At 37.0% G+C, this 26,294-nt stretch overlaps 1 long non-coding RNA gene across 1 annotated transcript; it reads left to right on the top strand.

The window, feature by feature from the left end:
• The first annotated feature begins 965 nt into the window (after window positions 1–965).
• Window positions 966–26,294, top strand: LOC107076963 (uncharacterized). Its single transcript, XR_001478086.2, has 3 exons — window positions 966–1,332; window positions 25,358–25,473; window positions 25,717–26,294. It is a non-coding gene; the product is annotated as an uncharacterized lncRNA (long non-coding RNA).

The following is a 26,294-nucleotide window of genomic DNA, read 5'->3' as shown; positions in this document are numbered from 1 at the left end:
CACATATATGCAAATATATGTGTAAACACGTTGAACTGAAATATTACTTAGGCACAGTCAGCAGAAAAATGTATTTATATATTTAAGCAAACTTCCTCTTTGCAAGAAAGCGACATCTCTTGTACTTTGGCATAGGAATAATTAACGCACATAGACATTATATTTATATTTATACATTTGTGTGTATGAAATATATTGCTATCTACACATAGAGACATGTTGGTTACATATAGTCATTTGAAGTGGGCTATTACCTAATTAACAAAGTATCTACTGGACCGTCTTATTAAAAGCTTGAGTTAAATGTTTATATGGAACTTGGTAAAGGATTGACGAAGATATATTAAATGTTTCGGTATACACTATTTAAAAAAAAATGATCAGACCTCTAAGATCCGTCAGCAGAAAAACGCAGAGGAGAAGACGGGCGACTATGAAAAATATGCCCCAAAATAATTATTAAACCAAAATATGATGCCACATGTAGAGAATAGAATTCTACGTTGCCAACATACAGTTATTTACATATACTGGACACATATGTAGGAGAACATGTAAAAAGGCTGTTTGCCGTGTGTGGGAAAAAAATGCTTTAAATGGATCATATGGGCACGGAGCGGTAAATTCATGTTTAGAATTGCTATTCTCCTCATTTTAACAATCGCCTGAGTTCTGTTTTCATTCGAAGACACTGAGCCACCGTGAAGAGAAAAAGTGGCTCCCTGTGCGCTTCTGAACTTCCAAGTCGGTGCAATTTTTAACCGCTGGCTTGTGGTACTTTGAAAATCACCAGGGGCTGTCAGAGTTGGGTCCACTGAAAAATTTACAGTGCTAAATCAGAGCATATGCTGGCCACAAAGAAAAAAAATGCCAAAGACGGGATCTATCACAGTATCTGGGTGCCCCCTAGCGTATGGATCATCTCTGCCTCAATTCTAGGTTTAATACAGAGGAGTCCTCTTAAAGGGAAAACGCTCCGATCTTGCGTCTCTCACCAACACCAAAGAAACTTGTGCCCATTTTAATCTGATTAATGCTTTAGGATTTTCTGCTAATTGGCTTGGATGTAGCTGAACAACGCATTTGGGTGTCTGCTTTGTTTTGTTTTTCCTTTTCCTCCGTTTTTTTTCTGGGTTTTGGATACATACCGGAGCTGATTTGAGTTTTTGGCTTTTGTATCAAACTATTATTGATATTTCCCCCCCTCAAAACACTTTTTTTTCTCTCGAATCATATCACCGTTCCCTTTTTGAAAACCGGCTGCCAAACAGAATACGCGCTTTCTGTAAATTATATCGTCACATGCTGGATCTTGACCATACCATTCCGATGGTGAGTATGCACATTTTGCGCCATTTGTTTGATAAATGGAAGGATACTGGTCCTGGCTGTTTTCATTCCCGTGCAATCAGACGGGTCGTAAATAAAACGACTTTTAGCGAGGGATATACAATGTTGTAAATCAAATTAATATCTAAGAACTGTCTAGCCATAAAGCTAAACATTTTAGCTTTCGCATAGTGTTTATAAAATCTTTTACTTTCTTCTCGCATTGCTACATCTTAGCAGACTGTTCGCGGCGAAGAAAACACGCTCAAAAAAGGCTTAGCGTACCCTAAGGATATCAAGACTTTTGCGTACAGCGGAATGAAAGGTTCATTAGCAGCAGGTACATTGATCTTTTAGCAGGAAGACCCTAATCGAAACAGCCTTAGTTGCTTTAGTTGTTTTGCAGTACCCGGACCGTGCTTATACGCAAATGTATTTACAGGCTAAACCCGTTTGATGTAGGTTAGTACGAAGTGACACACCTCACCTGTGCATGTCTCACATTAAAACAGTCTGCTCATCCTTATAAAACACAAAAAACAAAAGCATTTTTCGACAAACGTACCAAAGGCAAGTTTTCTGTGCTCATCTTCTGCGTGTTGCATCTTCGCCTTTAATATTACCCAGGAAAGAAAGACCAAGAAGTCTTCTGTTTTGGCAGTAGAGTCAACGTTGTCTTCCCACCTGACGGTTTTTTTTTCTCTATTGAATACACACAAAAACACTTCTTAATGTTTATTTAAGCGATTATGCAAACTGATAAAAAGTAGGCTGCAACCTTTGAAGGAGAAGCAAAAAGTACATTAATATTAACAACCGAATAGGGAGTGATTTCGATTTGTGTTTTAACTTTCACTTTTCTTTGGCCAGATCTTCACTCGCAACATTTGAAAAAAGACGGGAAAACTTTCAGAGGATTTTCTTAAGAAAAACAAAATCTGAAGGTTAATTCACGCCTTTGGGGAATTTTCCTGACGCCTTTAGGGTGCTTCTGCCTGTCTTTTCTGTTCCACAGAAGGCAGACGCGCTGGTACACCCTACTGCATTGTGTGGGCTGGGTGAGAGGGAGGGAATGCAGATATAGACACCTGTCTTTCTGTCGCCGTCGTATAAACTTAGTTTTATGAATTTATAAACCCCCGCATTAGCGAGGAAAAAAGTCATTCATCGCAGCCATTGAAGTGATTTGTACGCTTCCGTTTGCTCCTTTTAGGCAAAGCAAACTCTGGCTCCGTGACACCGAGAACACTTTCATTGCCTTTAGGCACAACACTTAAAAAAACAGCGGTATGGATTAAAAAATACGGAGTTAAAGCATTTTAATAAGCATCTGTATATACATATTTGTCAAAGCAAACAATGGAATTCGCGACTGATCTGACAACGCGAGTCTTTAAGCTTTGATGTATTGGAAAATCTCACGGAATTAAAATTAACCGGTGATCGAATAAGCTTGTCTTTGCTTCCATTTAAATGCTTTGGATATAAGTTAATTTTACAGTACAGGCTTAATAGTTTAATTAGTTTTATTGCTAAATGTACAATACAAGCCCGATGCACGGATTCCGCAGCAGAAAACATATTGATACAGTCTGTAGTTATTATAGATATGATGCGTGTATGTGTTAAACCGACAAATTATTCATGTTGAGACATAGTACCCATTTACTAATACCCCAAAACCACCCGTCCTAAAATACCGTCATTATTACAGCTGCTGATCTTTTTTTCAGAATGTAATTTCTTTCTTCTGACAGTTTGATTTGAACTTTAGGGTCACAGATGTCGCCTATCCTAACCCTATCAAGACAGTGAACGTAATCTTTTCAAGTTTCCACTATGATTATTTCTTTACTTTTCGTTCTCCGTGCACTTTGTAGATGATCTCAAAACATTTACCACCGTGGATTTAAACAGGGTTTGGATGAATTTCAGATTGTTTAGGGATTCATACGAAGTATGTGTGTGCTTTTCAAGGAAAAAAATCCCAAATCGACCTTTGTCTCGGAAGAACTGGTCTCTGAATTGTGAGAAAAGGACAGAGGGGGTCGCTTAAAATCGATTTTTATTTGTCCCCCCTTGTCTTTTCGGATCACCGCCTTTCAATGGATACATAGGTGCTCTCTCAACCAAAAAACGTGTGCAACATTTTCTGCCTCGGTTGATGCTAAATACTTCAAATGAAGCTTTGGAACTAAAACGAAAATTCTTACCGTAGTCTACAGGCACATTTTCATGTCTAGATGAGTTTCACAACTATTGTAACTAGTGAGGTTACAGGTAGGATTAAGATTAAATACAGTATTGATTAGTATTGATTGGTGATGGACCCACTCCGTTTGGGATAGGTCAAAATGCTGTCATAACATTGAACCTAAATGTCTAAAAATGAACTTTTTTACAAACATTTTAAATCACGTCTGGTTTCTTTATTCTCAAGACACGGCCGAAGGTATGCGGATTGAAGGCTTCAGAACTGGAAATGCAGATAGAGATAGAGGAATAAACATTAAAATCATAGGAGATAATTGTACTTACTAATAAGTCTTAGAATAGTGGTAAGAAATTAAATAGAAGATCCTTGCAATGTTTGCCTTTTGAGATTCCTTAAACAAAGGCATCAAACAGTTTCAAAATAATTAATCTACTAATTGGTAAAATAACAAAGATGATGGATGAGTAGACAATTGGGTTTGGAGTGAAAAATCACTTTTTTTTTCTGCTGGGTACCCAACACGATGAAAGGCTTTTCCTTTCCACGTAAAGAGTACCTTTAAATAGATCCCAGCAAGCTTCCACACACAATAGGCAACCACCTATTGGGATCCCCATCGATTAGGACCCGAGCCGGAGATGTCACCGCGCTAAATATTTACTGATCACACACAAATAGCAGGAACTTTAACGATTTTTCCCTGTTTGGAGCGCAGAGAGAAAGGGGTAAATCACTTTATTATTGTTTATAAAGCAAAGAGCACACTCTGAGCCGCGGTGCTCTAAGATGTGTCCTGAGGTGGCTGAGAGGAGTTAGGTGAATCGATAGCCGGCGATTAAGAGAGACCCCGTTGTTGAGCGCGCGAGGTGCTGTGAGTGCGGGCTCCGCCGAATTGCTGACCGCGACTTGCTTGAACAAGGAGTTAGTTTCATCGGGAGACACAGGTATGGGCTGTAGGAACAACAAGCGAAGAAAAATATACTTTCGGGAGCAGAGGGCAAAGACTCCGTTAAAGTGAGCTCAGGGTGATGAAAAGCGGACACATTTTAGGTTTAAAGAATGACAGCTCTTATTTTTAAAGCTTGGATGACATGATAGCCAAGGGAAAAAGCAGCGAAGTTTTGTGAAGTTACGCCACGTCAAGCGCAAGGTGTAACCGCAAATGCATACAGTGAAGGTATACAGTAGCGGGGGAAATTGACAGCATATAAACATATATAAACATATACACGAAGAGACGTATTCTTCTGTAATCCAGACTTGTCATTCTTAATGTTTTTCCTCTGTATGTCTTTTGCTAACCTCGAAGTAGTCCGCTGCCTAATGAAGAGCAGTGCTATTACCTTATCCTAGGTATAAGGCAGAACCTCATTAAGGACGCCGAGACTCCCTTGAGTTTAAACCCTGTATCGATTAAGCGGATATGTGCAGGTGAGAGGCTCTCTGTGTCGTAAAAAAGTTGACTGTAATCTTATCGCCGCCCTTGCCAATGGAGCGGAGACAGTGGGATCCTGACCCGTGGGTCACTGAGATCCTGGCCTGATTAACCCCTCCAGACCCAGAGCAGAGCAAAGGTTAACCGGGCTAATCAACTTTAAGAGGCTGATTGAGTCAGAAGACGAGAAAAAATAAGTCAACGAGGAAAGAATTTCGCTCACTATGTGCTCTGCAAACCCAAACCGATTGGTCTCACTTAATTGATCGATCTATCAATTCGTCTGTCTGTCAAGCACTTCTTTCCAGGAGGTGCTTTTTAGGGCTGTGTGTGAGAAAATGGGTTAAGAAAACAGAAGAAGAGTCTTTAAATTTACATGCACAATGAAGTTCTTTTTTCAACATTGCTCACTATTGCATATTTCCAAATTTATGTTTAAATTTTCTATTTCCTGGACGATGACAGTGATGATGATAATTTTTGTGCTAATCACACTCGAAACAGCAAAACACAAGTTTCCTCAGGAACACTGCTTAAGTCTTACCACAGCTAAATGAAGTTTCCGCATCAGATAAATGTCTCTGTGCCGCTTTGGTAAAGAACTGCTTTTCCTCCCTTAATTATTAGGATTTTTTAACAGTTTCCCATTCGTCATTGTCAGCTGGATAAAAAGAACTTTACACCTTAAAGGAAGAAACTCACGACAGACAATATACATATATCAAATATCTAATTATGCACGAAAGGTTAATGCAATACACATAAACTATTATGGATTTCGGCCGCATTCCACTGAGGACATAATATAGGCTACATTACCATTAACATTTTTCCAGTTACTCCATAATCAAGGTGCATTAAAAAAGAGGCTGCGTTTAGATCAAAACTTAACGCAGCACTTGCTCAATTCATACTAGCAACATCCACAAATACCCTCAACAAACGACGCAAAAAGGCCGTCTTTGGGCTAAAAAAGGAATGTTATATATTTTATATTTACAGTAATTTTCAGTCTAAAACACACAAGAACACAATGGCTACATAGTCTTCGATATGGAAATAAACTATCCTCATTAACAAAAAACATATGAAAGACTACCTAACAGCTAAGCGAATGGGGATTTTAAGAAGCACAGAATGGTAAACATTCAAACACAATGTTCGGCCAAGGAATTTACAGAAACAATTGTTATATGTACTATAAACCCATTATCTATGATTGTGTAATTCTTACTCTAAATCTTAAAAAGCGGATTTTGAGTCGTTCATTGTTAATTTCAGTTAGCCAGTTCTTCTTCACAAAACTCGAGGTGTATCTTGAACTATTTTGTACATTGTACAATGCGGTAGGTCCTTGACCCACACGGATTGCGGCCTTACAAAAACACAGATTGAGCGGATGTCAACAAAATTAAATTACTTTTTACTTTTTCAAATTATTTTAAAATGTGATGTGGCATGCTTTCAATGGTTAGATTAACTGAGTGTAAGAAAATAATGTCTTAAACTTTTTAAAATAACTTGGATCCGTAACTGCAGGCGCACACGACGCACAATGTCTGACAGGCGATACACATTGTTTCCTCATATTGTTAGAAACCTGAAGAACATGGGAAGAGATAACGTTTATATGCACATGTACGCGCCCATGTGTAGGCTAATTGACAGCCATGTTTAGCCTCAATATTTGAGAATACCGCCCTTACAAACCAAATCATTTTGATCCGGTACATATTTATGCTTTCTGTAGAACAGATCGGTAAACCACAGTATGCACAGAGAACGGTTTGGCACTGCAAATCATATGTGCACGCAGGCCTAAAAAATGTCGTTCATATTGCCAGACAAAAAAAAACTGCAATAGTAGAATAGTTAAAATACTATCAACACATTTGTCATTTTCGTGTATGGTTCACGATCGATACTTATTCACTGAATTTTCTGACCTAACAGAAGTGACGCTTTCAATACTGGAGTGTAAGTAGAGAGAAAGAGAGGTAGGATTTGGTTAGACCCAAGGAGACGGTGTATAACTACGGACTTGAGAAAAGCAACCCGTCTTGTACTGAGTACTTTTTTTTCTTAAAGACTCTAGGTTTTCGAAAGTTCATCGTACTTGACTTGATAATCCTTACCTATTGGCGACTTGTCCCGTGTTTCACTAAGCGTGGCGCGGGCGCGGGCGCGGGCGCGCGCGCACGGAAAGAAGTCGGTTTCTCTTTGAAAGCTTGACATCCACCGCTATTCTTCAAACAAGCAGGATTTGTTTTAAACATAATGAGAGTATTTGTGATATTCTTTAAACTAAGATTGACTTAATAACTGGGCACCCTTTCAAAGTGGAAATATTATTATTATTATTATTATTATTATTATTATTATTATTATTATTATTATTAAAGGCGTGCGTAATAAGCTCCCCCCCCCAAACGTTTTGTTTTTCCTGTATGGGTATGGAAATTCTGGGGAAGGCAAGAACTGAATTCTGTTCGGTTTCCAGATCTCATCCAAGCACATCCATCAGGGATACATTTACAATACATGTGTCATTCAGTTTAAAGGTATGTAGGGACCTTAACTAGAACTCACGCAAAACAGTGAACATCTCTCTGTATGAGACACTTACCAATAGGTACAAGACACTGAACACTTTATTTTAAAGCAGTGCAGTATGGAAGTGTTACCAAATGCCTTTCCATTGTTAGGATTTTCTAGGTGACACTAAAGCAGTGCACAGTTCCCATATGCTTGATATGTGTGAATTGATTTCAGAGGTTGGGACTTGACTTTTCTTTCTGTCCTTTTCTTGTCTGACTTTGCAGCGGTCAGCTCAACATAACCTCCTTTCTTAACCCATGGTCAAATTATCCTCCGGTCCTTAGCTCCCTGATGTAGTTAGGTTGCACCCTGAACAGAATATTATTCATTTTTTTCTTTTGTGTTTCATCCCTTTGGATTTGAAGCATTTGCAGTAATCACTAAGGTAAGGGTGACTAAGGTGCTGGTGTATGTTGCCTACTCATTAAGAAATTTCATTTTTTATTATTTTCATTTAAAATTGATAGGTTTTAAGCTGTAACTACAACAATGGATGATGCTGATGTGAATCCTCACCCTTTCCTGTTTGAATGGCATCAGACCATAAATGTAGAAATAGGTGGTTTATTATCTGCGGCAGAAGCATGCTAATAGTACATTTTAGTCTGTTGATAGACACTTGGAGCTTTAAACCACTTTAGCTTTGTATATATTCATAGTTCTTCTTGTGGAAATGAAAACATACAAAGAGACTAAATAAATATTGTTATGCTTCTGTTTTTATAATGTTTGTTGAAGAATATTCAACAGTTTTATCCAAGGCTGCACTAGAAATTAGCATTGAACTTTCAACCTAAAGTAAATCGAAAACGAATTGCATTTTTTAATTCATAAGAGAAGAAAGCTTTGTATAGTATATTTTTGGACAGTAATTAAAAAAATCCTTGATTTTTTTTTGTTTTGAGTCTTTCCAGTTTTAATGTGAAAAAATACAATGTATAAAGTGAAAAACAATTATGCTATATTCAATCTTGTGAAACTTCTCTTATTAGAAAAGTGAACTTTTATCTTTTTATATGTGTATTTAATTATATTAAAATACCATCAATCATAAAATAAACTTGTAACACAACCTGCTAAATGCATTTCTGTTTGTATAAACATCTTTCTCATTGTTAAGAATTTGTTAACACAGTAATTAGTTTAAATTGTTCTCACTTGTTTAGATATCACTTTGTAAATTTCTTTAAAAAGGCCTTAGAAAGGTTAAAACTAAAAAATAATGTATGTAATGTCTCTTGAAAGGAGTACATAGTGTTGAATGTTTGTAAATAAAGCTGACATTACCAATAAAATAATAAAAAACATTTTTTTTCCTTTTTTTTGCATGCAGTTTGCAATAAAACTGTTTGGTGTTATCAATTACAGTGGGCTGAGTAGAAGGACCTGTTTTCAAAGAGTCCTTAGGTGTTTGTGAAAATAATGGAGGAGAGCTAGCAATTTTATTTTTTTAATACTGCATTAAGTTTCTGAACTTAATAAACATTTTTTTAACAGAAATCTACAGCCTCTACTAAAGTCCCTCACATCAGTTACTGGCAAATTCAATAGGATTATGGTTTTATTGTACACAGCACACTGGCTTCATGCCCAAGTATGTTGTAATTTGTTCGACATTACTTTCAGCCTTAAAACAACACCATTGCCTCAGGATTGTTTAAGACTGCGCAGCTCTTCAGATCACAATGCAGCTCTGGTTAGAAATTTAGTTTGGGCAAAGCACAGAGTGGTGAAGTTTGCATGTTGAAAACATGTGTTTGCATTTAGGGTGCATCTAGTGAGTCATGAAGTTTGAAGTTTGAGGTTTCCTCAATTGTCAGTGTAACAATAATATATCTTTAACCCCAAACCCCCAGCCCCTCCCTCTTTTTTAATTTAGAATTTACTTATTTATCTCTTTTGGGGGGAAATATTTATTTTTCCTCTTGTAGATCTGAAATTCTTCTTTCTAGTTTAATCTTTCAAAATGATTCTATCCACTTGCTGAGACATTAATGTGTAGTCCTTGCTTGTCCAGTTTTATTGTCAACAATAAAGTTTAACTATGTAATTTAGAACTAAAAATGCAGAGTTTTTAAAATTCTGATAATGCTTAGAGTTTAGCCATGTATCCCCAGTATATACATATGTATGTAAACTTATACTGTATATATGAATGTGTTTTTTTGCACTGCGTAGCCACTAAAATATTATTTTTTTCTGATGGTTGTTAAATTATCATTCACTTCAATTGTTTGCTTTAAAACTGGATTGTATGTTATTCTCATTATCTTCGAGTTGCTGAAGTCCCGTATACTGCAGCTGAGGCTAGTCATTGAAAACCCAGTGAAAAAGCTTGTCTACTGCATTGTTTCCACTTGCTTTAAATAAAACTATCCTAATGAACATGGAGAATAATGCAAACTAAGGGACTGCAACAATGCCTTTCTTTGCTGTCACTGCCTGATGATGCAATAATCAGTTATGCATTATCTTTTTATAATTATGCCAGCTCCTATATAAGTGCAGCAGTCAAATATTGTCTGTCTGTCTATCTGTAATTGCTCTAAAGCACAGCTGTTTAAGCACAGCTGGAATGCTCCTTACCAAAATGCTGTTGAAATGCATCTATTGTGTAAAACTTTGAATTATTCTTAGTCCTTCATTTAGAAGAGACAGAGTATTAGCGAGTGGTATAATAAATGAGACACAGGCAGGGAAACTAGCAGAACAGTGAAATCTTAATAAGAAAGATGCAATAAAACTAATATCATAATTAAAGAAAATTAAAAGCTGCAAACCTTACACTGATGCCAGGAATTTGGTCATGTTATTCTGTGCCTGTCTGAAACACTGAATTAATTCTGAGCTAGTGAATGGTAGAAATTACAGAATAGTCTGTCAACCAACATAGCACAGAATACGTTAACTGGATATCACTGTAGTGAAACGTGGTTAGGGTCCACTGAATGTGATGGAAATCTGTATTATTTCATTACATTTGTAATCCAAATAAAGTATTAATGTTTCTGTCACCGCCTTCAGCAGATTTGCCTGGGGACAGAATGAAAACTGAATTGGACCTTCAGATACAATTAAAGGTAAATAAGATAGTGTGCCTTGCACTAGGGTTTCCACAAGTTTAATTTCAATGAACTCCTCTTCACATATTTATACTCAGAAGTTATCTAGAAAAACATTATGTTAAACATGACTGGTACAGGGTACTGGAGCTTTATGTGATGTTTACCTCTACGAGTAAACTGTTGATATTTGGATTTTCATTTCAATTTCAGTGTTTAATGAGATGCAATCTTGTATTTGCTTCTATTAAATAAGTTCTGTCTGGGTGAAAACGAAAAGTATAAGTGTGTTTACATTGCCATTTCATAGTACTTGTAGACTGCAGCCCATTTAAAGCATTGCTTCACACTAAAATCATATTTTCTCAAGTACCATTCTTGCTTGTTTTTTATTAAGTCTCATTCATGGTTTTTGTGCAAAGCAATGCCTTGAATATTAGACCTTGCTGCAGTGGCAGAACTTTTTTTCTTCCAGATTTAGAAATAATACCAAGTTGTATGACAGCGACCCTGCCAAATACAGGTTCCTCAGAAGCAAGGTTTTTAAAAGACCGTTCTCAGTCTTCGAAAATGACAAAGAAAAGAAAAAAAGTGAAACCAGACAGAACAGCACTTAGGCTTGAGAGGTGAACAGATGAGCTGTTATTGCTATTAGGTTTTCCTTTCCTTTACATCAAGCATGGACACTAATAATGACTTGGAAGGGATAAACAGGTGAGCAGAACCTAATAGGACGTTCTGTAAAGCACAGGTAGAGCCACAGTCGCACCTGCCGAAGGAGGGTTTGCAGACCTGTGGCCTTTAATGGCTTCATTGTGCAAGTTTACACAGCTGAGTGATTCCGAGAATTGACACCAGGACATGAAGCCTTTCACCTCTGTGTCACCGGTTCAATTCCAGCCAAGGTTAATAATGATCAGAAGTAGATGTGGTGTGTTGGCAGCCTGAGGACTGATTTCAGAGGAAGAAAAACAACACTTTCTCTAACAGTCCTGAAATGAATATTACACTGCAATTGTCCATACTATCATGTGCACAAAGGAGCACGAAGAAAATGACTCATGACTGATTTAGCAAGGTGTTTTACAGGTAAAGCTTTAAAGAGGAAATATCATCAGTAGTTTTAATCCTTCCCATGATTTATATAATCTATGCCCCCAGAAAGCACCTATATTTCTTTCCTTCAGTCTGATGTAAGTGTGAGGTTTTGGTTTTAAAAAATGTTTGTGCTGCGAAACTAACAAAGCTGCAGGCACTCCATGAAGAAATGAAGGAAAGAGAAAAACAATATGTAAGAAACAATTGGCAGGTTTTTAGAAAAAAAAATCACATGGCTTTAAGCTTGATCGTGATGGCGCAGTGCCATGCATGTGCCTTTTTCACTCTCCCCTGCAGCGTACCAGTACTGCACACCTGAAAACTGCGTGCCAGACTCAGACTGCTGGGATGAGAGACTCAAAAGGTGCCACTCTCTCAGCACTGGGTTGCAGTGTTGAGACACCAAAGCAGAGCTTTTCTAAGGGGCACCATTCTAATGTCACAAAAATCAAATAAACATTAGAGTTGGTTGCTCACCCATTTCATTTTGACTGCAGGGGCTGAATGGCACTCCAGATATGGTACAGAGATGGCGTCTCGACAGGGTGCGTTATGAATAGGTGTGATATCGGCGGAGGTAAAAAGTGATATAAAGAGAAACACAGCTGCATACTGTACGAGCATTCTGCATAGACCTAAAGCAAAAGATGGAGGCTCATCTATCATCCCCATTAGAAGGTGGTCCCCCCTGGGCATGGCTGAGGCACATTAATTTTATTCCAGTGGGGGTGGGAGAAGGGGCCGTGTTGTCATATCTGCAGTCTCTCTTACCGTACGTCTAAACCTTTCCACAACAAAAAGAATAAAATATTTAGCAACATGTCACGTGAAAACAGGTCAAGAATAACCTCTCCCAGTCAGTATACCAAAGAAGAAAAAACAAACCTCTGTGTATGCTTTTATTTGGATAAAATAGCGTATGACAGAATAAAATAATATTAAAGAGCCAAAGTGGTCCCAAGCACATTGGAGTCTGCTCAATAAAATACCTGTACAGTGACTGAAATAAGTCTCATGCAGTTATGAGATTAATGACAGCTTTTAACAAATCTTTGTTACCTTCTGCATATTTGATAATCCACCTTTTTGTAAAACCGAGATCAACTGTATATCATTTACCCTTAACAGTTAACAAAGGTCAATTTTTGGGAAGGAGTTCACTAATGTGATAGTTTTTGATTAATGTTATGATTTATGTTTGCTTACTCTTTGAAAATGCTTACCAAACCACACAAATGCTACTTAATCTGTGTAACTGAAAACGACAAACCTCCCGATTTATAAAACCTTACTGACACGAGCAAAAGGGACGTATTTTCTTGTATGTGCAAATTGTATTTTCTTATGATGAAGGTCATAATTCACAAATGCCGGTGTACACAGAAATGTAAAAGAAAGGTGTTAAATGTACAAATAAAAGCTTTTAGTTTCTGATATTTTTGTGATGTTGAGAACAACAAGGAGCCAAAACCATATCCGAGAATGAGGATAGTACGTCTGTTTTTCTGTTGTAAATTCAAAGGTGTTGGTTACTCTTTTCCCCTTGGTGTCTGCTTGCCCTGAGGGCCAATCTAAGAAAGCAGCAGATTCAAGATAGCTTACAGAGTTCGATTCACCGATGATGGATTACAGTGTCAATTTAAACGGCGAAGGATTAATTTGTTTCAATGATTTCTCTTTAGGCTGAATGCCAGACTCCTTTCTTCTATCTCTACCGTCTACATTTCTTTAAAAAATGTTATATACACTTTAAAAGGATGATAATAGAAAGAGACAGGTTGGGTGTAATGTTGCACTAGAGTTATTCCATCAAGTTTTGTTTTATCTTTTTTTTTTAAGAGTGATGGGTCAAGTAAGTAACATTAAAATGAAAGTTGATCTAGTGTGTGTTCAATAATGTTTTGTCACGAATGTTATCCACAGCAGAGAGCTCCTGACACAGAAGGACTTAATTTGTCTTGTATAACTCGTACTCAGAGTTTTCAACCTGCCACCCACAACAAAGTGACTCCTGAGTGCAAGGAGGTCTGCTTTTGATGTGAGCTGCAGGTTCATTTTTTTTTTTCAGGTAACAGCCCAATGTTTCAGCTGTGTTTCTGCAGTGCACGGATCTTTCGTCAATCAGTTACACTGGTGTCATTTTAAATTGTGTTTCAAGTGTCATATCATAAAATCAGCAATTAATGATTTTTTTAGGTGTTGAGCCTCACCCCTTTATTTCTTGCTGAAAAGAGCAAAGTGACCCACCGCTGACAGGATACACGCCCACTCTATCTACAAAATGAGACTTCAATAAAAAAGGATTGGGAGACCAGATTTGCGCAAAAAGAGGTGTGACAATGACTTAAATACTAGGCATTACACTTCATTTTGTTTCGAATCATTTCACGTGTGATTTTGAACCCACGCACCACAGCGATGAGCACTTACACGACAGCCACAACAAGCACAATGAAACATCACTTGTATTACAAAGAGATGTTCTCATTTCTCAGTGTCTGAACTCATAAGAAAATGTTGTGGGTCCACCTGTTTTTAAACCACCCTGCTCCACCTACATAGTTTTTCACCAGGCTTAATATTTTTTCTTTCTTTGCCCCCTTTTTACTTTCTTTGCACAGCAAAAATGTCAGCAGAGACATGTCGCACTTCTGTCTGCACCAGTTTAATATATATTTGCTCATTATTACTCAAGCAGAATTAAAAGGTTTTCTAGCTGCTACTTTCTAACTTTCTAACATATTCATAGATATTGCATTTGCATTTTGTTAGAATATGTACAGTATGTATAAATCAATGATTGGACTGTTATTCATGAGTAAGGCCATGATTGTCTTATTAATGCACTATTAAGCTTCTTTGTGCAACCTGAAGGCTTCTTTTTTAGTTCAAGCAGGAGGGATACATTTCTTCTGATAGGAAAGAAAGGTAAAACAAGGCAAAATGCATCTTTCTGCGGAATGTTAGATTTGTTCAACCTTTTGTTTATGCACGAGTAACACTGCTGCTTTTCATAAAATACTTTCAGTTAACATCTGAAAACCATTGAGGAAATGTAGTTTTTTTTCTGGCCAGAAACAATTAAGAAACAAATAAGGAAATCCCCTGAGATACATACATCATGGTCTGTGTGAAGTTGTTTTCTTCGAATATTTTCTTTTCATTTCATGTTTTTGTTCAAATGTAAGTACATGTTTTACTTTGTTTTTTTTTTCTGTTCTGCCTCCTGTGGAATAAGCTACGATGTTCTGCACACTCGGGGACAACAAAGAGGATATAACGAAATCAAGTTCAACTGTTTGTATGGGGACTTCTTTTCTGACAAACTGACCATTCAATGGAATTTTAAAAAAGGACATATTTTTAAATCATAAGCTATAAATTGAAGACTAGCTGGGAACAATCACAAATTGTTTCCTTTTATTTTCAAATAAGCTTTAGTATTTTTTTAAAGATTGATTGAAAATAAGAAGGAAAAAACAATAAACAAAATACAGTCTTGAAAAGTAGGAAAATTAAATAAAATACTTTTACAAATAGCATTGTTTCATAAAATCATTCATATTGAATGTTGCACAGCAAAGACTTATTTGTGTATACTATGTATTTAGACAAATTATATATATATATACAAATTATTATATACATATAGACATTGATTGTTCTTTCATTATTTTGTACATGTTATTGAACAATTTAGGTAACAGCCGAAAATTCACGTGCTTTGATCATACAGGAGCTAAGTGAAGAATAAAGTGTTAAGATGTCAGCACAAAGAGAGAATGAAAACTAAAAATTACTAGAAAGCAGTCATTCTTAAAAAAATCGAAATAAGAAGAAAAGATTGACTTCTGCATTATTTGGCAAAAGCTAGAGACTTTTTTTAGCATTCTTTTGGACTGATCATTCTGGATGAACTCTGGCTGGGGAGGATGATGATGTGGAGAATTTAAAGCAGCACTGCCTGCAGGCCACCAAGAAATGGGACTGAGGCATTGTTACATTACATCTTGAGGTCTACGACGTCTTCTAGTGCTAGAAAGCCTCTGCTTATAATAGAAAACATGAAGGGAGAAATGTAAAGATAACTGAAAACAATGTAAGAAAATGGATCTAAACAAGATTGGAATTCCAAACTCTTCTAGACTGTACCTTCTACCAAGACGATTTTTTTAGGCATCTGAAATAAACAGAAAAAATAAGAGTTTGATTTGCTTTCACAACATGCAAAGCTGAATAAATGTGAAATTGCAATTAAAAGAGCTCTTCTCTAATAATTGTGATCAAGAAAATAAAAAACAACTTTGAATTAGTCGGCATTTTCACAATTTACATTTCAAAAGAAAACACATTCACAATGTCTCAAACTAGAAATTGTATTCATAACAACTCTAGCTCTAAAATAGTGCAGCTGATATAAAATAAATGTATTTAATAATTATTCTGTACTGTTTTGGAAAATTCATATATTTCCAGAATGTATACTGTACACTTGCCTATTTCTATTTTGAATTTAAATAATTAACTATAATGTATTTCTTTTAAAAAGTTCCTAAAACTGATCACAATAGAGAATATATTGATTAGATCCCGAGCTCATTTATGTATTATTGATTGTATAGTAGCGGTATGTATGAAAATAAACATACAAACATAGACTGCATGCCTATATATTATTACTAGACAAGTAGGTAACTTTAAACCCATTTTTAATTGTTATTTACCTTGAGCTAACGCCAGTGTCAGTTTTCGACAAGCAATTGAAAGACACCCCTTTACTTAAAAAATACATGTACTATTGTGCAGTGCCCTGATGTAGCACACAAGACATAGATCCACTTTCTCAGCTTTCCTGGATGTCAGGCAGTGGAGACATTAGGCGTCACATGGTGCAGATGTAGCCACCTATTGAAATGTGTCTGAAGAAGATTAATAGGACTTGTCAGTGTTGGGAAAGCACTGCTTTGCTGTAAATTTATCCTCAGACACAAGATAAATTACAGGCAAATGCTTAGTTATCAGACGATCACGGCCATTAGACACTTAATCAAACAAAACTAAATTTTGGAAAATCGCACTTTATGGGAAGATATATGTGTGCATCTTCCTTAATATTAATTTATATGGGGAGGAGGAAAAAATCCTTTTGTAGTTTTTAAATTTTGTTTATTCTTGCTTCCCATCTATTTGGGAAGCAGAGACTGTGTGTTAACGAAAACCCCGGTGAAAGGAGCTATAACATTCCTTTCCCATTATCCTGATGTCAGAGATTAATGCACCAGGAGGTGCCGTGTCACACATCATCTGTGGTGAACCAGTGACACCCCATTCTGGAGTTCACTTATAAATATCGTACAGGGACAGTCCCAGATACATAGGTGTAGCAAGGTAAATGTAGTAAATAGGTCTAAAAGACACAGACAGAAAGGTGGACCATCACAAATCCCCATTACAAACTTACAAAATCTTTTTGGTGGTATATAAAGGGCAATAAATATCCTGGTGAGAAAGGAAAACAAATAACACATTTTGATTTACATGAGATTAGAGCTTTTAGATTGCTCATTCTTAATTGAAACATACCCTCGAAAAATGTGTTTAATTTCTTTCCCCTCTCTTTCAATTTACTCTGTTTTATGTAGTACCTTGTAGTACTGCTCTATGGAAATTTCCTGCGCAAATTTCATTATCGTCATTATTAGATCTCCTGCTTAGACTAACATTTTAAAACTCAGAAAAATACAGGACAGGTAGAACACAGAATTTTCAGTGTTTCAGTGTTTAATATTCACATCTCACACAATGTTTTCTTCTTTTGTATTAATGATTACGGACAGCTCTGATTAGTTATAAATTTAGTCTTTTCATTGACAAAATTGCCATTTAACTGGAATGGATGTCTAAGGTCTGAATGTAAGATTCTCCTCTATTCCTTAGTTGGCGATCAATCACAACATTTATGGTGAACGGAGGTTATTTTTACTGTGTTGTTTGTACTTTTTTGTTTTCTTGAATCTAACGGCAAGCACAGTTTGTTACCCTGTAAAGCAGGTAATGGATTTGCTAAAATTATTCCAAGACAACATATATTATTTGTACTTGTTTTGTATAAGATTTGTATAAGATTTGTATGAACTCTTTTAAATACAGTATATGATACTTGTAAATGTTGAACATTGAGTATGTTGTTTACAGCTTCTATACATGTATATTAAACAAGTTAATGTATGTTTTCAGAATTCTGGTTTTTAAATTACTAACGTGATTATTTGGATTTATAATGCAATTTTGGATTTTTTTTCTGGAAGTGATTTAACACCAAGGGAATATGCACTGGTGGTGAACAATAAGCAATTGTTATTTTTTAAGAGACTTGATGTATTTTTTTTGGGTAAAAATATGGATCAATGGTGTTAAAAATGAATTTAACACAAAAAAGTTCAGTTTGGTTCACATGAAGCCCTAAATCTTTATTTATTACAGAACTCAAGCTGACAGCTTTACAGCTTCAAATTGCCAGGTTTCCATTTCTCTCTAATAGCGAGCCACAGTGAAAAAAAAAAAGATATTATTTTCCACTCTTTCCTTCTCTCATTCCATTTGCCGCCTCTGTCTGGGTTTAATCATGGGCCGCTGGACAAGATTCGAGTTATTAGGAAATATAAATATTTTCAGAACTAATCAAAGAGCAGGGGCCTGCGGAGGAAGATTGATTCGGCGTGTGGATTGGACCTAATTGGAAGCAGCTTTTTTCTAATGAGGACTACTGGGAGAAATAGCCAACAGTGGCTTGTGGCCAATACTTGGAAATTTCAAGCTTATTATGCTTACCTGTCCAGGTTTTTGAAAACAGCTAGTTAGCAGACCATAAGGAAACAGTGCTGCTTGGCACTTCAGCCCCACTGTCTGTGCGGTGCCTGGTGTCAAAAGTAAAAAGTTCTGTGTTGCCCGGTGAGGCAGGTTTTGGGTTGTTTGATCAGTCATCACGCTAACCTGCCCTATGAATCTCTATTCTAAGAAAAGACTGTATCCTGGCAAGTGGAATATTTAAAAAAAAACACAATATTGAAAGGTTATCCATATGTTCCTGTGATCATTTTCAGAGCGGAGTCTGAGTGAATAAAATGTTCCTTTCCATCAGTGGAGGTTGTTAGTGTTTTATCTGAGAACATGATGTCAGCTCAGTGCTCTAGACGTTTAAGTGTGAAACTATGCAGGCTCCCCCTGTTTTTTCTCCGAAGCTTAATTTCAAGGACCAGGTGAGGTGTTAAAAACCTTCAAGTAGGTGGTGTGAGGAAACATTGGGTAAGGATCTTTAATGTTGAAGAAAAAAATAAAATTCCAAAGACATTCATTATACAAGCTTATTCAACTTTATTTATTATTTTTAAACCTGTGGTATTTTTTTTTTGCTGGAACTCTGAAACACCGGTATTGCATCTATATTAAAGTTGTTAGAAGTTTCACAGCTAGACTAGAATGGCTGGATCTGTAAACTGTTTACTAGTGTTAAAGGTCTCTTCACTCACCCTTGCGGTTAATGCGCTCACCCCTGAATGAAAGTAGTAACAATGTATTAATGACGTTGAGCACTGATCACCACAGCTCATTTGCATTGCAGTTAAGCCTTATCTTTGGAGATGCTGTATGTATATAAATATGATTGATTGTGCTTTTTTTGTCCCAAATTTAAATGCCAGAAGTAGGGTATTAATGAAATGGAGCAGGCAATACCCATCCTACAGTATGTGTTGTATAATTACTGCACTTTAAGCAGACTTAGGAAACTATGTCACGGCAGAGTGTGAGCCAGCTTCTCTGTGCCTTTCGAAGGAGGAGATGGCTATTTATTCTGGAAAAGCAGGGTAAGAGTTCCAAGCTTTAAAAGGCATTGTTGTTCTGAAATATCTTTCTTACCATAGTGCACATATTTGATGGTGAACCCCAAATATCACTGTTGCATTTTTCTGCCTAGATTTGTTTTTCTACCAGCGCTGGACTTCAGATCAGGCCGCCGTCCTCATGCCCGTTGTATCACTATGGCACACCAGTGAGAGCTGCAAGGTCACGACATTGAGAGAAGAGGGGCTGCTTGCTCTCTCCTTCAAGAGGCTCAAGCACTTGCTGACTCTGGAGCTGCATAATTATAAGGGTTTCAAATTTGACCTAAGTGTCAGAATGTGATTCATGTAGTCAACTTATTACTGTCAACATGCAAATTGCATATAATGTATGCAACAATAGATCAATTTGAGTCTGCAATTGTTTATGTATACGGCAGTTAATTGCTGCAGTTCACACATTCAGTTTTTCACCATGTTTTTATTTTTAAGTCCAGATAACTCACCTCACCGCGCCTCCTTCTCTATACACCAAAACTCTCCTTAGCATCCCTTTTCTGCCCCAGTTAGTGGGAAAATCTTTTAGGTTGTAATGTGCATGGGACAGAATATTGAGCTGTGTTCCATTGATCAGCCTTGAAACAGGAAAATAAAGTATGTATTTACAACATAAAATAAAGCATCTAAAAACACAACAGTTTCTGCTACTCTGTGTGAGAGGCATTCAAAAGGCTGGTGTTTTCTCTGGGAAAATGGGGCATTCTCTGGTTATATACTGGTATATCTGCTCCTTTTTCAAACTACAGTCCCTAACCCAAAGTTTTTCAAACCAGGAAGAGATTCTTAGAACAGTCTATGACAACAGCTCACTCAGCTGGTGCCTTTTTCTAATTTCTATAGCAGGCTATCTGAGGAGGAGAAAACCTCACACTACACGAGATTTAATGAGTGCTGAGTTGTTGTGGCATTCACAGTGCTGCCAAAAAACTCAGCAATGTTCAGTAAGCATGTGAAGTGTCGGCAATGAAAACCGTTGTCAAACAGCATTTGGGATCAATTACCCAGACAGAGTGTAATGTTTATATGATCTTTCTCAAAGCAGACCCACTCAAGGACTGGCACTGGCAAACTTTAAAACATCCTACCTCCTCTTAACCAGTCCTCCCATCTGTCACAGTCTTGTTTTCCTCCTTTGAAGTGTTGCCCTTATCACTGTGATGTTGTTAATTTCACATTTAGCAAAGTTTGGTTACCCTGTCCCGAAATGAAAACGTAAGGTAAGCTACGCACAAATTTGTTTCCTGCAAAGTTATATTTCATCCCACAGCAATCAAAACAAAAGCCAACAGTGTGTTATCTATTACAGTATAAAACTAAATTAAAATATTCCTTTGACCAGGAAGTATCCAGGATGATGCCTCATTTGTTGTTTTTAAATCATACTGATATTGGCCAAGTCAACTAAAAAGAGGCTGACAAACCAAAGACACAGTATGATGAACTCATGCATTGGATGCAATTAAAAGCACAGGATAATTTTAGAATTTTTAAGTAGTTACCCGTTTGTAACAAAAAGAAAAAAATTGGCAGCGTTTTAGCATAGCTATTAAGGGTACACTCAGATGAATTATCTCATTAACAGGAACATCCTTATGGGAGAAAAGAAAAGAATAGCTTTTAAGGGGTGACCTATTTGTGGAAAACAAAAAGTCAAAGAACAAAACTCAAGGGCCTTCATGCTTAATCAATATTTGCTACTATACAAGCCTCAAGTCCTAGGGGGAATATTCTACAAATAAAGCAGGCCCCAAAGTTAGAAATGATAAAACTTTCTTTTTCTTGTGAGATTGATGTGGTAAGGGTGCACATTCTGTTTGGAAGAAGTCTAGAAACGGAGAAGACTACGATTGATTCAAGTATTTAAAATCCTCAAAGGCACAGGCCCTGTTAACCCACTGGACTTCTTTAGTATCAGCAGTGAAAGACGAACTAGAGGTCATGAGTGAAACCTGGTGAGACTGCTTTTAAATCTGAGAACAGTAACGTTTCTTTACACATTTGGCTGTGAGGGTAGCCTGGGAACAGGCTACCCAGCCATGTTGCTGAAGCTAAAAATCGTTCTTTTTTTGGGAAAAGGCTGGATGAGACTCTCAGATCAGTCATCTACAAACTACAAAGTGTGTTGAATGCTCTTCTCTCATTCTTTGTGACCTGTCTAATGTTTTGAGACCTGTATCGTTGTACTGGTAAAACACCAAAAGCTACAGTACATAGATGCAGTATGTGTACTTGCATTTACAAGGCACAGCATCAGCCTCCACATTCTTTGCAAAAATTCTTTATGTAAACATTGTAATTCTTTACATATTCCCATCCAAAAACTCCTCTTGCTGGCATACAAATACTTGATGTGGGCAGCACTTCTGAAGCACCAAGTAAGAAAAGATTTGATGTGGTTCAGACACAAGCTAATGTTTCTTATGTTTCAGGGGCAGATCCTTCAATTATTCCAAAGCAGTTTAATCCAGCCTTATCCTACTAAGAGAATTAATGATATCTGTGGTCTGTGTTTAGGAGCTCTGATTGTACACCTGCCAGGAGCACAGGTCAGCCTTGTACACTTCAAGTAATGACAACAGTAAACATTGCATCTATACTGTATGATCTAAACAATATCTGGTACTGATGATAGTTTTTTTTTTCATTTCAAATGATTTAGCTTCATTTTGAACTTCAAATAAAGAATGATTTTGTCTTTACATTTCTTGGACAAGGTCCCAAATAATAGTCATAGCATAAGTGCATTTGTGTGCTTTACCATCTGTTTGACAGTAAACAAAAAGATCTCTGTTACCTTCCTCTCAGAACAAGTAAATCAGTAATAGTGTCAAAAAAGAGGTGAAGGGAGGGGGGTTAATTACTTCAACATGGCTTTGAGAATTGTAAGAGTGTGTGCTTTCTTTTGGAATCAGCAGGATATTGGTTTCGTCTTCCTGCCTAAGGTATGATAACGAGGCAAAAATGCAAGTTATGTTTCTGAATTGTGCTGTGATATTAAGTTAGATGCTTATTAATACTTTGAATCAACAGTTCTGCCACCACTCTCATGCCTCAGAATGACAAAAGGGTGGGTGGATCTGTAAGTTTGAGTTTTTCTTTTTTTCCCACATGATGTCAGAGGAGCACAATTAGGAAGAACACTGTTGGGACTAGTTTGGTAAAATGCTCCAAGCAGCCATCTGTTATCTTGAAACTGCGCAGGCCACTTTTTGAAGGAAAATGTGTTTGGATTTTTACAAGAACGCCTGCCTCGTTAGTCAGATTTTATTGTGGGCTGGTTTCGTTTGTCTGTTTATGCTGTTGTTTTGTTCATTTCAAGAACTGCCAAAGTATGCTAACTCTGTTGCTTGGACGTAAGAGACTTGATTTTGGTAGAAAAATAAATAGTTTCTATTTTTGGAAAATATGTGTTTTTTTTTCCACATAATTCATTTAATTGCTAATAAAACTAATGTGATGACCTTGGCTGGGGATCCAGAATGTGTGATTTTTTTCTTTGGCTACTTTGGCTACAAAACAAAAGAATTTGGGGATTTTATTTGTGTGACCTTCTAGGAGAGAAAGAGACAAAGTTTGATCTTGGTAGAGATTCTGAGGAGAGTTCATAGGGTAGGCTTGCTTGAGCATGAGCAACAGGTGATTGGTAGTATACGAATTAATTGGTCTGAGTGTAAGTGGATCCTCGCAATTGTTTGGTTTGTTGTGAACCTTTATTATGCTGTTTTCAGTGCATCTGAGGTGCTACCATGGTATTAGCACATATTTAGGTTACTCCACCTCTCCTTTCATTGTGTGTGCAGCAGTTTAATTGTTTTTAACTACACTTTCCTTGGGCCCAACGTCTGAATACTAAGAAAATCTTTATAATGGATATTTTTTCGATTTCTAAAATTGTTTTTGGTACTTTAACATGATGTTCCAGAGCTTTAAATACAGCTGGGTACAAACCAAGGCGAACAACAAACAAATAGCACAGTCTTTATGAACAGATTTGGTCCTTCTTGTCTTTGTAGGATGTTAGCAATAACCAATAACATATTAGGCTTTTTGAAGGCATTTTGCCGACATCCCAGAGCACTTAACTATATAGAACTGCTATGTCAAATGGTAAACTATTACTTTTACTTATTTAAACCCTTAGCATTAACAGATATTATAAATGACAATGGGATAACATGGAAAATGACACACAGAGAGGGCTCTTTGTAATATTTTGTCCTGGCAATATGCTCAGTTTATGTGTGAAACATTTGCTTTAGAGGTGGATTTCCTACAGTGACAAAAGAACACCCTCAGATGCAGCCTTTAACACCCTCTCTAAGGCATTGATCCCTTTAGACACTTTTCCTTGGCCTCGACTGAACTTGATCAGCAAAGGTCATTACATCAATGTTTAACATTAGTCCATTTGCAACTAATCCTTAATCCTCAATTAAGATCTTTCTTATAGCATTGGTGTGAGGAGCAATGGAAGAGCCTTTCAGAGTAAAAGAGATTGCACACCTTTGTTTCAGTGCTTCTTTCTTATGAAAGTATGAAAACTAATCCCCAGAAGAATGCACTTGAAACTTTTATCTTTACAGCAAATCTGCAGGATGTTCTCAACCATGCAAACTTCTATAATCGCAGCAGGAGTTTTCTTTTATGAATGAAACACTATAACAGGCAAAGTGACAGAGGTGGGAGGGACCTGGACAGCTCCAAGGGAGACAAGGGAATTGCTCCTGAAAGAAGAGAAGCCTTTGGGATGTTTGCACACCTTGGCCTCGGCATTTCAGACATTGCCCTGTTTTAATTCCCATACTCTTTTCCCTTCATAGTGTAAATCACACCCAGTCAATCACTTGATGCCACTGAGAAATACTTTAGAAGAAACAATGGATTTTTTCTGTTTCTAAGATGCTAATCTAGTTCTAGCTCAAATGTGTTTATTGAGTTAAAACATGCTCTAGATTACAGCAGGTGGCTTTCAGCTTTTTCAACAAAGTTGGGTGAAGTCTCAATGTGACTAACTTGACACTAACTACCCCGGCATGACTACAGAAAAATGTTTTGCATCTCAGTATCTGAATCAAAGTTATTCATAGATATGTTGGGTGTAATATGTTCTGTTAGTTCAACTATATTTGCTAATGATACTTTTTAACACTTTTTAAGTAAGTGCAAGTTAAGAAGACAATGCAGATTCATTAATTTAAGACATGGCTGCAGCTGTATCTATCTAACATGGAACACCCTCCATGTTAGGGTAGTTAGGAGCATGTAGGGCCTATGAATTTTGTGTATACGTATTAATGAAGTCATATCTCTCATCATGTTAGAGCAGTACTGGGGGCTGCAATGTTTTATGACAACTCATACTGTAATGTACAAATAAGATTTAAGTTATTAAACAGTCATTTGTTCCAGGATGTTTCCTGAAGGACGAGGTCAATCTTTAGCTGTTTAGAAAGAAACAAAGCCACATCGCACTAAACTTGTCATTGTTCACAATATCTGTGCATGGTATTGGGATGATGGCAGGAAAGAATAGTTTTTCCCCAAAGGTTCCAAAGTCGCCAGTTTGAATATCAGTTCTCATTTTATTTTGTAAAGTTTTGTCATTTGCTCTATAACACTGATTTATTGAAGTGTCAGGCAACTGCAAAATGCTGTGGTATTCAAATTCTTTGGAAATGTTGCAAAAAGTTGTCACCTAATTTTCTTTTTGTTTCTCCAGTGTACGGCTGGTTACAGACAATACAGTGAATTAATCCTTTAGACATGACCATAAAGACTGTCAGAACAACAGCTGATAACCTAGGGTCTCAGAACTCAAAACTGAAGAATTTGCAGGTAGTAGACCTTTGTTTTTTCTTTGTCTAATGCATTAGAAAATGTGTGTAACACAGCAAAAACATATACAGATATATGCAAAAAAAGATAAATTAGAAGCCTGTTAAGTCAGTTCTGCTTGCTCATGTTGAGAAATAATAGAGCTAATCCATATTAATTAATGTATACACTCTATTAAACATATTTACTAGATGGTAATAATAATAATAATAATAATAATAATAATTGCTTTCACTTGTATAGCACTTTTCTGGACACTCCACTCAAAGAGCTTTACAGATAATCCCCTTCACCAATGCCGATGTGCAGCCCCACCTGGATGATGCGACGGCAGCCATAGTGCGCCAGAATGCTCACCACACACCAGTTATCAGTGGGGAGGAGAACAGAGTAATGAAGCCAGTTCAGAGATGGGGATTATTAGGAGGCCCTGATTGGTAAGGGCCAATGAGAAATTTGACCAGGATACACCCCTACTCTTTTCAAGAAACACCCTGGGATTTTTAATGACCACGGAGAGTCAGGAGCTCGGATTTACATCTCATCTGAAGGAGGGTGCCTGTTTGCAGCATATTGTTCCCATCACTATACTGGGGCATTAGGACCCACATGGACCATAGGGTGAGCACCCCCTGCTGTCCCCACTAACACCTCTTCCAGCGGCAAACTTAGCTTTTCCCAGGAGGTCTCCCATCCAGGTACTGACCAGGCTCACACCTGCTGAGCTTCAGTGGGTTGCCAGTTGTGAGTTGCAGAGTGATATGTCTGCTGGCATGTATGATGTTGATTCTTCTGGAGCCGAAATGCCTATATTCCTTTCT

The sequence above is a fragment of the Lepisosteus oculatus genome, chromosome 5, assembly GCF_040954835.1.
Source record: "Lepisosteus oculatus isolate fLepOcu1 chromosome 5, fLepOcu1.hap2, whole genome shotgun sequence".
Lineage (NCBI taxonomy): Eukaryota > Metazoa > Chordata > Actinopteri > Semionotiformes > Lepisosteidae > Lepisosteus > Lepisosteus oculatus.
Note: the sequence above shows the minus strand (reverse complement) of the source record. Positions and strands in the feature narration are given on the sequence as shown.